Raw genomic sequence first — 14,754 nt, 5'->3', positions numbered from 1 at the left:
TGTTGACTCAACTTCCTGTATCAAGTAAGGTTGGACTTTAAAATATTATTTGAGATAATTTTAAGAGATGTTGGTTGGATTTTTTTGATCAAGTTCCTACAACTGTTAATCAAGTTGGCTAAACATGGAATACATAATTGATACAACTCGTGATTTGTTGACTCAACTTTCTGTATCAAGTTATGTGGGCTGGAAAACATTACTTGGGAGAACTTAAAAAGATGTTGGTTTAAATTGTTTTATCAAGTTAGGGCAACATTATTACTTTTTTTTCTCATGCTCTATTGCCAAGTTACTTACAGAAATTGCTAGATTTCAAAAATTTAAGCAAATATCTACAAAAAAACCTAAAAAAATCTACACGAGAATTGGCCAGACAAACTAAAATATTAACACATGAAAAAAAGCTGAAAAGTAAGAGATTCAATTATATAAAAAGTAAGAGATGAAATCTTTATGAGAGATGACCTTTATTAAAACCCCAACAAGTCCAACTTCAACCAGCCTTGCTTTAAAATTGAGACATCAAAAAAGACCTTCCTTGGGACATGTTGAAAATTTTGCCTTTACACTCTCTAACACACTTTTGCTTGGGGCTGCTTTCTTACTGAAATTATACTGTTCCACAAATAATAATATAATACATAAAAATAAGTGCAGCCTTCCTTTGGCGAAAAAAAAAAAATAACTCTCCAAATTCAACTGAGTCCATTGTTGTGGATGTTCAGAGTTGCTGCAGTAAATTGCAGAAAGATTTGTAAAAACAAAACAAATAATGTATCTGAGAAACTTGCTCAAATGTCAACCAGAAAATGAACACGTTCAAACACTACAGAAATCTCCACTTCAGTTTGCTCTACAAGATAAAATACAAATTAGTGTCTGCAAGAGACATTTCCTCCACAGAATGCAATAGACATCTGTTAGAACATAAAAACATGAACTGTTGTGACCCACAGAAGGGCTTTACATTTATTTCTTCTTACTACATAGTGGACAAATGGCAAGAAAATTAGAAAACTTCCTCATGGCCAAATGCAGAAACATCCTCTTGAGCCATCCCTCTAACTGAGCAGTTTTTTCTTTAGATACAACATCGTTGTATGAAACTGGAAGGGGCTCTTTCAAGTCTTCAACGACCAAAAGGATTCCAATCACCATTCCTTTGATCAAGTCCTCCCCAAGATCTGTTGGCTTCATGCAAAAACAAACAAAAAACAAAAAGGTGCCTGTGCTTTAGACATGTTTTGCTATATAGTGTATCCACACAGAGGGTGCCTGAAATTATGTGTAACCGTGTCCATTGTGAACTAGTTTTTGTATCATTAAACAACATTTTGCTGCTTACCTCACATCTTTTCATCAATGTAAATGGATTGTCCTTCATGTACCATGGCAGTCCCTGCACAGCTGCTGCTCTCTTCCTTTGGTTTGATGCCTGCAAAAACACAATACGTGAATTCAGTTGATATCAGAACTCTGATTTTTGTCAACCCTCAAATGACGGAAACTGAGCTTTCAGTTCAAAGAGGTAACTTGAACTCTGGCCTTCTCTCCATCTACTCCATATTACAGAGCCATTTTCTTATCTATTCAGTCAGTATCAAATGCCTATCCAAGTACATTAATTAGAGCTCAGACAGGAACCACTTTGGCAAGTTTACTTGAGTTTATTGAACACAATTTATCTTTGGCGGTATGGTTCCTTATGGGGGTTCTTGCTCCCAGAATAATTGAACATACAAGAGATTTAACATTAACCTGTTAATTGTCACTCACGTTTTTGAAGATAGACATGAATGTGCATGATACAAACCTAAATTTTTATAATTCATGACTGAAAACATTTTGTAACATGATTTTGATTTGCCATTTACATGGTAATGCAATGTCTGATTTTAAAATGGGTTTTGAAGGATGAATTTTGAGATTTTATGTTTTCAAGTGATATATAACTTGTGATGATTTCTAAAAAGTGATAGGGAAAAAGGCAACGAGGAAGTCTTTTTTTTAAACAAAGGTAAAAGCTCCTTTTGTAATGTAGATTTCTGAGGGTGCACTCTTGTCATAAATTCATCTATTACTTTTCCTACATAATTTTTAATAAAAAATATTGGTAAAATATATATTTGGGAGTCTTAGACCTTTCCAACGATATATAGTTTGTCAAGATTAGATTAGATTTGATTGTAATATAGTATAGTCAACGTAGGTGTCCCGTATACGGGACGGGGGGACATTTAACAGGTTAACCCCCCGGAACCATGAATTTAGAAATACATAATAATTAACACTTTTAATAAAGTCTTTAAAGCAAACGGTGATAATCATGTAGATGTGGCAGTGGTACATCTATCCTGTAGCCTGGTTGTGAAGATGGGTGTCTCTCTGCAAAGAGGTCCATGCCAGCTAAGATTTTTGGAAGCCTTAGTGATCTGAAACAAACAAGACGAAAGCCAGGAGGTGCGTAGTAATGTGCTCATGCATATAATGGGGAGGGAGGGAGGGTTGCGAGTCGTTGAGCATATTTACCGAGCAGTAGTGGCACGTATATATATGTCCCGTGTCTAATAGGAGAGATGTGGTGATTGGAGCGATTTGACAGCTGACCGCATCAGCTGTTCACAGCCTTGCTTCCGTGGCCTGACTGAACTGACGCTGTGCTCGATTTCAGACAGGAACCACTTTGGCAAGTTTACTTGAGTTTATTGAACACAATTTATCTTTGGCGGTATGGTTCCTTATGGGGGTTCTTGCTCCCAGAATAATTGAACATACAAGAGCTTTAACATTAACCCCCAAAACATAATGAGAGTATTACTGCCTGAAGAAGAACCCCCAAAACCAACCTTGTTCCAGTCCTGCAAAGAGAAAAGACAGTGTTATTGAGATATCCTTAATGTAACCTACTGGCTAGAGAAGGGGTATCTCCCTTCTTATGAGGCAGAAAATAGCAGGCCTCTCTATAATTAAGGTAGCTGGTAATAGCAGCAAGGGTATTTTCTCCAGCGGGAGAACCGCAAACGAGTAGCATGTCCCTGAGCTTGGTATGAGTGGTAGGAGAGTAGCGTTTCCTTGTTTCCTTCCTGCAAAAGAGAAAGTTATAGAGATGTCCTTTAGCAGCCTATGGTAGGAGAGGCGTGTTCTCATGTCTAAAGCGAGGGAGAGAATAGCAAGTCCCCTCTTATTTTAAGTAGCAGGGGTGTTCATCCTCTGCTGTAGGATGAACAGCAGTCCCCTGCAGCCATAGCAGCAAAGGGTGCTCTCTCCAGCTGGAGAGGACAGCAGGTCCCTTTCTTCTGAGGGGGAGTTCGTCCCTCGCTTGAGGGATAACAGCAGCCCCCTCAGGTATCGCGGCAAGGGGTAATCTCCCAGCAGGAGAAAACAGCAGCCCCTTTTCCTTTATAATTTTTTTTTTAAATCTCCTTCTCATTCAACTTTGCCTTCTCGATCTCCATTAACAAAACAGCAGCCCCCCCCCCTTTTTTTTTTTAAATCTCCTTCTCATTCAACTTTGCCTTCTCCATCTCCATTAACAAAACAGCAGCCCCCCCCCCCCCTTTTTTTACGTAGCAGTGAGGGTTTTCTCTAAGCAGCAGTTCCTTCCTCATTCTTCTCATTCTCCATTCCTTCTAATTCGCCTCCTCATTCTTTTCATCCTCCATATCCTTCTCCTCATTCTTCTCCTTCCCCATTTTCCATCTCCTCATCCTCTTCTTTATCCTTATTATCCTCCTCATTTTCCATCTCCTCATCCTCTTCCTTATCCTTATTATCCTCCACATTCTTCATTTCCTCCTCCTCATCCTCCTCTTCATTCTTCATCTCCTTCTCATCCTCCTCATCATTCTTCTTATCCTCCTTCTCATCCTGCTCCTCATTCTCCTTTTTCCCTTGCGGTCAGTGTCGTATTTTATTATTATTAAATGTACGTAGTATAAAATATCCACTGGTTATAACCAACACTCCTATATTTAGCTGTAAATCAGCTAAAACATTACTCTGCTTCAGAAGCCTGTCCAAAAATGGTTCATGAGGAGAAACAAACATGTCTATAATCACATACTTATCACTATGAAGTAATAAAATGCAGATTGTCAAATACGCAGGCGTTTCAGAATATTTGTGAGCACAGATACTCGACACTACTTAACACGGTGCCATATATTTCAAGAATAAGGTCATTTGATTTATTTTTTTTATTTTTATTTTTTTGGGGGATGACGGGACTCAATACAACAGCTGACTACATTAACGCTCTTACCTTCTAAACGCAGATTTGTGGCCATTTTTTGGACTGAAATTTTGAATAAACCCCGAAACACACGTGAACGTAGTCATGTGGTGAGTCTGGCCAATCATGAACAGCTGTATTGTCATCGGCGCTCCAGCTGTCACTCTGGAGAAGTGCAGGCTGAATCAGCCGGCTGCTCTCGAACACTCTCGCGATACTTGATGGCACACGTGACGGTCATGTGCGTTGGCGCAGTCTTAGTCGGACAATATTCTACCCGGTATGCACTGCTTCAGGCAGATTTGCGATTGGTTTGCATGGTGCTGGTGAGTCGAACACACCTGATGCTCAGCGAGTCAGCTGCTCAAGATCGGATGCAGCCAGTAATCCTCACTAATGATTCCCGATGGTTTCGGAGGATGGTTAGTCATTGTCGCCCTCTGTTTTTCCAAGAAGGTACACCAGGTTTCTTATGGCCTTGAGTAAATCCAAGCACTTCAGAGACATTTAATTTTCCAGCACTTCTGACCGGGTAAATTACCTTTTTTTTTTTTTTTGCTGCATAAATACTCTTACCTTAGTTAAGCACATGCACAGATACCTGATGGACACCCTTACTTGTAAAACGTTTGTATTTTAAGGTGCATAAGCAATTTCATTGTTCTAGATAAATCATCAAATTGCCAACAGGTTGCGCACTTGGCCCGGTACAACGGTTTGTATAGATGTCCTTACAATAATGATGTCCTTAGATTTTGTCCCAATAACGATTAATGTTTGTGGGAGAATGACACATCATGTTCATACGTCCTTCGATATGTGATTTTTGTAGCATAACAGATGGTTAATCCATTCGGGATTTAATTTACAAACTTGCACATTTCCCTGATTGATGACTGACGATTCCACTGCATTTAATTCTTGTTTACATTATTCCGCTGTTGTGATGACGATGTTCGAGAGAGTCCAGTCCAGTGACATGATCTGACACGACTGTAGCATTCAACAATGTGTGTGATTATAAAATGGCAATAATACCTACCCTGATGATGGGGAACCCTGCATATGATTGTATGCATTGCAGTCTTAGAATGTAGTTTAACTGAGCAGGGAATATTTATTTATTTATTTATTTTTGCGTAAGAGCACTCCACAGCCACAGGTGCAGACTCGAGCGTAGCTGCTTATAAAATGAACCATGGTTACCCATATGAGTAAATATTAACTCAAATATGCACATTTCCAAGCAATTATTGAATCCAAGCGCTTATACAATTAACCCTGAAAACACGAGGATTCGAACACCCGTACTATGACCCTGTACGACGGCGAATGTGACGCGTATGAGCCGAAGAGTTAGCCAAGCGTTTGATAAGGTGCGCGCTCAGTCAGCGGAGGCTCTCAGTGGAGCCGGCAAAAGCATTAATCCCTCCGATGCACGGCAGGACTAGCACGTGATTTTGGACACTATATAAACCTCACAAGCAAGCAGTCCCATATCTTGATAGCTTTAAACAAATATCTTCTTAGTGTGTGGAGTGGGGCAGGATCGCCCGCAGTCGGAAATAGGAGTAGCGAAGGGTGCGCTTTAAACAGCTGAAAATCAGCTTGCACCTGTAAAGCAGGAAGCCCTTTTTTTATATATGTGTTGTAGTTGTCAGAGAAGTTTGATGAAGCATCCCTGAAGCAGCAGCCGTTAATTTTAACAGCCTTGACCACAGATTAACGAGGCTCGTGGGTATATTAACTGTGTTACCGGTGTGGTAATATGATAGCATGCCTCACAACGTAACTGAACAATAGCTTTTCAATAAACAATGTCTGTTCGCCAAATAGCACTAGTTTGTAAATATGAAATACTTTGCTTAGCTTCGTGAAGACGTCCAAAGATAAATTAAAGTTGAAATGGTCAGTTCCTCTTCAGGAACTCGAGCTGCGTCGAGAACGATTGGGGAACGCGTCCAGCGTGACGTCTCTGAATAGTATGTATAATCAGTCCAAAGGAAGGGCGAGACGTCATAGGCGGGTGACGTCAGAGACCAGGAAGCATAAAAGCAGGAGAGGCACAGCCGGCCCCAGCCTTGTGTCTTCAGCAAGCGCTCTGTGTGTGTGCCGCTATTTGTTTGTGAGTCTTATTTAGTGTCGTTTGTCCACTGATAAACTCCATTGTCAAAGCTTCAATCAAGAGAAGTTTTGGGCGAGAGCAGGCAGCGCTCAGGCTCGTGGATAGGCGTCGACGAGCTCGCCAGTCACACAAGCACCAGTTACACAAGCATGTTATGCCTAATATTAACATAAGCAGCATTAATGAAGAGTGGAGCTCGCGCAGTCAGCTCTCGGGGGGCTGACTGTGCTTTTTCTCACTGTTAAGCGCTCCGCTCTCGCCGGGCACGCTCTGAGGAGTGTGTCCGTGCATGCGATCTTGCGGTCGCAGTCTCGCTGTTGCTGAGGCACGGCGGCGACCGCGATAGCAGGAATCGCACATGATCTGGCGAACGGGTTGGAGACGGTTCGTCCTATCTCCGCCCGTGTTCACTAGATCTAGAGCTCGTGCTCGAGGCCTGGAAACCAGCGCTGCGGTTCTTTCGCCCTCTGAGACAGCTCGCTGCTGCTGCTGCATGCTCTCTCGCCGGGCACGCTCTGAGGAGTGTGTCCGTGCATGCGATCTTGCGGTCGCAGTCTCGCTGTTGCTGAGGCACGGCGGCGACCGCGATAGCAGGAATCGCACATGATCTGGCGAACGGGTTGGAGACGGTTCGTCCTATCTCCGCCCGTGTTCACTAGATCTAGAGCTCGTGCTCGAGGCCTGGAAACCAGCGCTGCGGTTCTTTCGCCCTCTGAGACAGCTCGCTGCTGCTGCTGCATGCTCTCTCGCCGGGCACGCTCTGAGGAGTGTGTCCGTGCATGCGATCTTGCGGTCGCAGTCTCGCTGTTGCTGAGGCACGGCGGCGACCGCGATAGCAGGAATCGCACATGATCTGGCGAACGGGTTGGAGACGGCTCGTCCTATCTCCACCCGTGTTCACTAGATCTAGAGCTCGTGCTCGAGGCCTGGAAACCAGCGCTGCGGTTCTTTCGCCCTCTGAGACAGCTCGCTGCAGCATCCATATTTCTCTGAGGAGATTTATGTTATTTGTGTGACTGAGTAGCATAAAATAATATATATATATATATATATATATATATATATATATATATATATATATATAAAAAGACATGAGCGCTGCCGAGGCAACGCGTGTATTACATGGTTTCATTTTTATGTGATTTTTTCTACACCAGATCGCGTTGACTAGTCTGGTTGCTGACTACATTTAATTCTAAGGAATAAAATGTCATATTTATCTGACTATGTGAAGTTAGATGTACAGGGGCTCTAGGGATGTGATTTCTTTTGTGAGAACACGTGTGTACCGCTCTTCCTCTGAGGAGGTTGAGGCGGTCAGGGGCTGCTGGGCGGAGCAGTCCCAAAGTGTTCCAGCCCCACGTGCCGGGGGTGTCACTTTTGTACTCCGCAGACGCTAGAGTCATAGTGGCGCTCCCAGGCCGAAGGCTTCTAGTGGAAAGCAGTTCTACGGACTGTTGTTTTCGCTGGATAGCCTTCATCATAACGTCCTGACGCCTAGGACGTTTTGAGGGCCAGCTCCCTCTGGGGAAGAGTGGTGTACACCGCATTACACGGTGCCCGTCTCTCCCCAGTGCCCTCAGGAGATCATTCTGCCAACCCTGCCGTTGTTCCAGGGCGCAGCGATCTCCGGCAAGCGCTTCTCTCAGTTACCGCCCGGAAACGTAGCGGTGCTGAGAGGCTTGCTACCTCTACGGAGGTCTCTAGAGCAGCTAGTACGGTCATCCCCTGCCGGTCCACGGCTTCAAGGCACCGAGCTAGTGGCTCTAGGCGCACTAGAGGCCAGTCTCGCGAGACTGGTTCCCTTAGGAGGTCACATGGCGTTGTGGGAGCCCCTGCCAAGTGTACTTCACGGGGTCCTGCCCCGAGCAGGCTCTGGTCTAGTCTTCCTGACAGACGATACGGGTCTGAGGACCGTCGTTTTTAGGAGACTTCAGCTATGATAGTCCTGATGCTGCGGCTCAGGACCTCGGAGGGCAGGCCCCTCTGGGGAAGAGCGGTGTACACCGCATTACACGGTGCCCGTCTCTCCTCAGTGCCCTCGGGAGATCGATCTGCCAACCCTGCCGGTGTTCCAGGGCGCAGCGGTCTCCAGCGAGCGCTTCTCTCAGTTACCGCCCGGAAACGTAGCGGTGCTAAGAGGCTCGCGACCTCCTGGGAGGTTTCCAGAGCAGCTAGTTCGGCCGTCTCCTGCCGGTGCGCCGCTTCAGGGCACCGAGCTAATTGCTCTGATGCAACCAGAGATCAGTCTTGAGAGGCTGATTCCCTTAGTAGACTATATTGCAGTGTGAAAACTACTGCCAAATGTGTCTCAGTGGGTCCTGCACACTGTAGTGAGAGGCCACAGAATCCAGTTCTGGTGGGCCCCAAGCAGGCTCTGGTAATGGAACAGAAGTAGACTCTCTCTGAGGATGGAGACCATCAAGGTGGTCCCTCCTTGGGTTGCAGAGTCCGGATCCTACAGCCGGTACTTCACTGTTCCGAGGAAGGATGAGGTGTTGTGTCCTTTTCTAGATCTGTGCTTTGAACCTCTCAGTCAGGGGACTAAAGTTTAGCACGCCTGCACAGGCCAAGTCCGAGGACTCGTGTGTCACGATCTATCAAAAGATGCACTTATCTCCATCCTTCTTCATCGGAAGTTCCTGAGGTTTGCTTTTGGGGGCAAAAGCCTACCAATAAGGATCTTCCACTGGCCTTGCACTCTCACCCCACACTTTCACGACTCAACCACATTGACGATTGGTTGATATCAGCTCAATTTGAGCAGATGACGGTTCGGCACCGAGGTGTCGTTCTCGCTCACATGAAAGAGCTGGGGTTAAGACTTAACGCCAAGGAAAGTGTGCTTTCTCCAGTTCAGAGAACCACTTATCTTGGCATGGTGTGGGATTTGACCACGATGCAGGCACGTATGTCACCTGCTCGGATCGAGTCGATCCTCACTGCAGTCGCGAGAGTGTGAGAAGGCCGGTCACTCACTGTCAAGCAGTCACAGAGATTGCTGGGTCTGATGGCAGCTGTGTCCAACGTGAATACTATTGGCCTGCTGTACATGAGACCCCTACAGTGGTGGCTCAAGACCAAGGGGTTCTCCCTGAGGGGAAACCAACTTTGCATGCTAAAGGTCACGCGGCGCTGCCTACGTGCCTTGGAAATGTGGAGGAATCCTTGGTTCTTGTCCCAGGGCCTGGTGCTGGGAGCTCCTTGTCGCCGCGTGATGCTAGCGACGGATGCGTCCCTCACCCGCTGGGGTGTGGTCATGAGTGGCCACCCTGCCCGTGGTCTGTGGAGTGGTCGCCATCTGACATGGCACATCAACTGCCTGGAGATGCTGGCCGTGCTTCGTGCACTTCGTTAATTTCTCCCAGACCTAAGAGATCACCATGTGTTGGTGCGCACCGACCACACAGCGATGGTCTCTTACATCAACCACCAAGGAGGTCTGCACTCACCCCGTTTATACAACTAGCGTACCAGATCCTTGTGTGGGCCCAGGACGAATTCCTCTTGCTCAGAGCAGTTCACATTCCTGGGCATCTTAATATGGGAGCAGACATCCTGTTGAGCAGGGGCCGAGGCCCGGGGAATGGAGGCTTCACACTGAGGTGATGAAGCAGAGTTGGAAATGTTGGCCAGACTCGGGTGGATCTGTTTGCGACTCGAGAGACATCGCACTGTCCCCTCTGGCTTCCTCTGACTCATCCAGCTCCACTGGGGCTGGACGCCATGGTACACGACATGGCCGAGGCTTCATCTGTACATTTTCCCCTGATTGCTCTGCTCTCGGGAGTTCTGGAGAGAGTGTGCCGGGACGGAGTCCGGCTGCTGTTAGTAGCCCCGTTCTGGACGGGCCGGGTATGGTTCCTGGGCCTGATTTCTCTTTTTGATGGCACTCCATGGGAGGTTCCCGTCAGGAGAGATCTCCTCTCGCAGGCGTAGGGTGCGCCCCCGCATGGAGCTTAGAGGCTGTAGGTGTTGTCTCTGAGGAGGCACGACTCTTAGCTTCCGGTCTCGCAACCGAGGTTGTATGACCGTTCTCCAATCCAGAGCTCCCTCAATGAGGAAACTGTATGCCTTGAAGTGGAGGCTTTTCACTTCTTGGTGCGGAGACCGCCAGCTCGACCCAGTTAACTGCCCGGATGGTACAGTGCTGGAGTTCCTGCAGGCTCTCCGCAGGGTTGACCCACTCCACCTTGAAGGTCTACGTGGCGGCCATGGTGGCCTACCACGCCTCTCTCGGTGGCCAATCAGTGAGCAGAAACCCTCTGGTTACATGTTTCCTCCATGGTGCGCTGAGGCTGAGGCCTCCGACCAGAAGAAGCTTATGCTAAGCGGTGATCAGGATGCTGTCCTAAGCCTCGAGTCCTCTGATCTCCCCTCTCCTGGGGGTCAAGGCTCACTCCACTAGAAGTGTGGCGGTCTCCAAGGCCTTCCTAGCAGGTGTCTCTATGCGTGACATCTGCGAGGCTTCGGGGTGGTCCACGCCCTTGACCTTCGTAAGTTTTTACGGACTAGATTTACGAGCCGCTCCAGGCCCCTCTGTTCTCTTGTCCTAGCTGTGCAGTTTCCCACACTGGCAGAGATTTGTAAGTCTGGCGGCGTGGGCATTCTCGTTCCCCAATCGTTCTCGACGCAGCTCGAGTTCCTGAAGAGGAACGTCTAAGGTTACGTATGTAACCCTGGTTCCTCGAAGGAACGAGACGCTGCGTCGCAGTGCCACACTTCCGGCATCTCTGGCTGGCGCTTGCTTCATCCTTTGAGGCTGGGGCCGGCTGTGCCTCTCCTGCTTTTATGCTTCCTGGTCTCTGACGTCACCCGCCTATGACGTCTCGCCCTTCCTTTGGACTGATTATACATATTATTCAGAGACGTCACGCTGGACGCGTTCCCCAATCGTTCTCGACGCAGCGTCTCGTTCCTTCGAGGAACCAGGGTTACATACGTAACCTTAGACGTTTTTCGTGGATGCTTTGGTTTGTTGAATATATAGCTTCTTCCAGCGAGGAGCAGATCTCGTGTAGGTTGTGATTCGGTCATATTAGTACACACTGACGATGAATCGCGTGCGAAAAGTCTATATCAAGCTTACTTGTATCAATTCTGTTGCTTGACAAACAACACGGCGAATTCGCTTAAGTTCGCGACTGAAATCTGGAGTGATACTCTGTGGGAATCCTGCCAAACCTGATTTGACGCTTCTTATGGAGATAGATTCGCCGTCTGATAGTTCCTGGGCGAGCAAAGGCTCGTGAGCAGTTTGAGCCTTGCGAGTCGTTGAGCATACTTACCGAGCAGTAGTGGCACGTATATATATGTCCCGTGTCTAATAGAAGAGATGTGGTGATTGGAGCGATTTGACAGCTGACCGCATCAGCTGTTCACAGCCTTGTCTCCGTGCCCTGACTGAACTGACACTGCGCTCGATGAGGTTTACTCTCTGTCATGATCTACATCCATCTACATTCATACTTTACTTTCCCCCTTGCAAAAAACCCACGTCTGATCTCCAACTGGCGGTCTGCGCGACCGTTCACCCCCACTGCTCCGCATTGCCATGGATACAGAGTGTAACAGCACACATATCACTACACATGAAAACAATCACCTATCACTACGTGTTTATACCGCATCTAACTCAACATAAAAAATATAGTCCATACACTATGGCGGTGGTCAGTGTTTTTTTTTTCACTCCTCTTCCCCACGAACCATGAGTTGCTCTGTTATCTCGCTGTCTGTTAATGCTGTGCCAGGTTGATTGAGTGCGGTGCCGAATACTTGTTTATGTCGAAATTGAGGCTCAACCCTGCTGTGACACTCCGGCGCTAACATGCTAATGTATTTCCAAAAAACGATCGAACATGAAATATTGATCACAGGTTATGTTTACGGATCATTTGAGACTGAAAGACTTTAGACAACGAATGCACATTACCAACAGATGAACTAAGTTAAAACAATTTTAAATGTACTTACTTGTACGGCTCGGCTCCGAGGAAAAAAGATGGCGGTCAGCTCGGACATTCCAGAGTTGAACATGGCACGTGCCGTCACTGCGGGCGCATGCGTGTTGGTTGAAATGTCCATAACCTATTTTCTGAAGTGAACTGAATGGATTATTATGAGTTTTTAATGAGTTTCCGCGCTTTTTTCAAGTTAAAGTTGTTGTAACTCTTCTTGCTTTGTTGTAATGTGCAATGAGTTCTTTCAGCTTGACAACAATAGTCCCTCTGACTAAAAGCCCAAATCATTTTTAACAGTGTATTACTACATATATCCAGCCTAGGCGATTATTTTAAAGACTGTTTTTCTTCTTATTTTTGCAGTGGCTCTCTCTACCTGTGCAGAGGTTTTGAGGATCTCTGACCCTGAAAAACATACCAGCTATCCACAGCACCTTGTCTAGAAACTGTAAGTCGTTGACACTGCACACACATCAAGAAATTAAAAAAAACATATAAACCTAGGAGCTAAAGACATATGAAGTCAAGTCAATTCAACTTTCCAACAGTCCAAATGGGTCAAAGCAACTTTACAGTATCAAATAGGAAAACAGTGTGTCCATAATGCAAAGGGACTATATTAAACATACAATTTTCAGTTAAATACAGTACTTCATGGAATTAATTGATGCTATGATCCAGATGAGTTCAGTTTAAATGGAATCTGTGTAATCCAATGATATCGCTGGAAATTAAGAGTCCCCAACTGGGCAAGCCAGAGACCACAGGGGCAAGGAACCAAAACTCCATTGGTGATAAAATGTAGAAAAAACTTCGGGAGAAACCATTTGTTTGTTCCATTTTGCAGCAAAGTCAGATGTGTCCTGTGGTCTTGTCCCGGTGGCAGGTCTTTACAGGGGATCTGTATCTGGGGCTCTAGTTGTCCTGGTCTCCGCTGTCTTTAAGGGATGTAGAGGCCTTTCATCTGGTCTGGATACGTACTGGATCTGTTGGCTACAGTGACCTCGAAATAAATAAATATATATATATATATATATATATATATATATATATATATATATATATATATATATATATATATAAAAACAGACTTATCTTAGCGTAGATGCCATTCTTCTTATGATCTAAGAAATACATTTGGATTTATGGAAAGTATTCCCAGGTGCAGTTGATCTAATTAATGCAGTCTAAAAATCCTTTAAAGGATTTGAATATTAGAAATGTGTTATTGTGTTATGTGTAAGCCATGTTAAAGAGATGATTTAAGATTTAAACTGCAAGAGTGTGTCTGCTTCACGAACAATGTTAGGTAGGTTATTCCAGAGTTTAGGCGCCAAATAGGAAAAGGATCTGCCGCCCGCAGTTGATTTTGATATTCTAGGTATTATCAAATTGCCTGAGTTTTGAGAACGTAGCGGACGTAGAGGAGTATAATGTAAAAGGAGCTCATTCAAATACTGAGGTGCTAAACCATTCAGGTCTTTATAAGTAATAAGCAATATTTTAAAATCTATACGATGTTTGATAGGGAGCCAGTGCAGTGTGGACAGGACCGGGCTAATATGGTCATACTTCCTGGTTCTAGTAAGAACTCTTGCTGCTGCATTTTGGACAAGCTGGAATCAAGATAATATCTAGAGTAAAAACGTTTCCACTTCCAGTTGCTTATTTTAAGGAGAAAAACTACTATCACAGCCAGGATTACAATCGATAAACAATGGAGCAACAGCATGAATACAAGTTAACAACTGATAACACAATACTGACTAACATCATAACCGTTTCTGAAAACCAAGCATTTACAACAAAGCATGTTATTCTGCAACATTGTGACAGTACAGCAGTATCAGCCCACAAAATGTCATTAGTCCACCATAGAGCATTAATCCAATTGAAATCCAGTCCCTGAATGTTTTCTGAAAGCAATTTTAGAAGTTACATTTCTGTCATGTTGAATCAGGAGTAACTTCAGCAAGAGACCGGGTCTGGTACCAGTTTGATAACAGGCAGAGAAGTTCCCCAGTAGAATATGTTAAAACAAAAAGACAGCATAGAGTGACTCAGTTATGTCAGCATCCTCTTCTGCTGTCTTTAGGCAGTGTCCCCTCCCCTCATGCCTTATATTAAATTCTTCAGCTAAATCATTAAATCTACTAAAACTCCACAGAGCTGCCCACTTCACGTCCTCCTCCCGCTCTCATTCTCTGAGTGCATTAAAAATGAGTCACGCGTGTGATGGAAACCAGTGCATTAGAGCTCATGAATTTGGCATGCCTTGCTACGCAGAAGCAAGACTATTCAATCTGAACTTTACTGAGTGATACTCATGAACTTGTGCTATGTATAGCTCAGGTCAAAGCACCACATTAAACATTGATGGCTTGGTCTATGATGTCATGGAGCATTATTTCACTGCTGGAATTTCATTTTAT

The 14,754-nt window shown here is 45.2% G+C and overlaps 1 protein-coding gene across 2 annotated transcripts in view; it reads left to right on the top strand.

The window, feature by feature from the left end:
* Positions 1–14,754, top strand: part of LOC113113562 (FERM and PDZ domain-containing protein 3-like) — a 127,724-nt gene that overhangs the window by 58,938 nt on the left and 54,032 nt on the right. For both annotated transcript variants that reach the window (XM_026279822.1, XM_026279826.1), the window contains exon 2: positions 12,686–12,770. The gene's annotated coding sequence lies outside the window, so the exon portion shown is untranslated. The remainder of the gene's footprint in view (positions 1–12,685; positions 12,771–14,754) is intronic.

This window comes from Carassius auratus, chromosome 14, assembly GCF_003368295.1.
Source record: "Carassius auratus strain Wakin chromosome 14, ASM336829v1, whole genome shotgun sequence".
NCBI classification, from domain to species: Eukaryota; Metazoa; Chordata; class Actinopteri; order Cypriniformes; family Cyprinidae; genus Carassius; species Carassius auratus.
The sequence above is the reverse complement of the archived record's forward strand: the minus strand, read 5'-3'. Positions and strand labels throughout refer to the sequence as shown.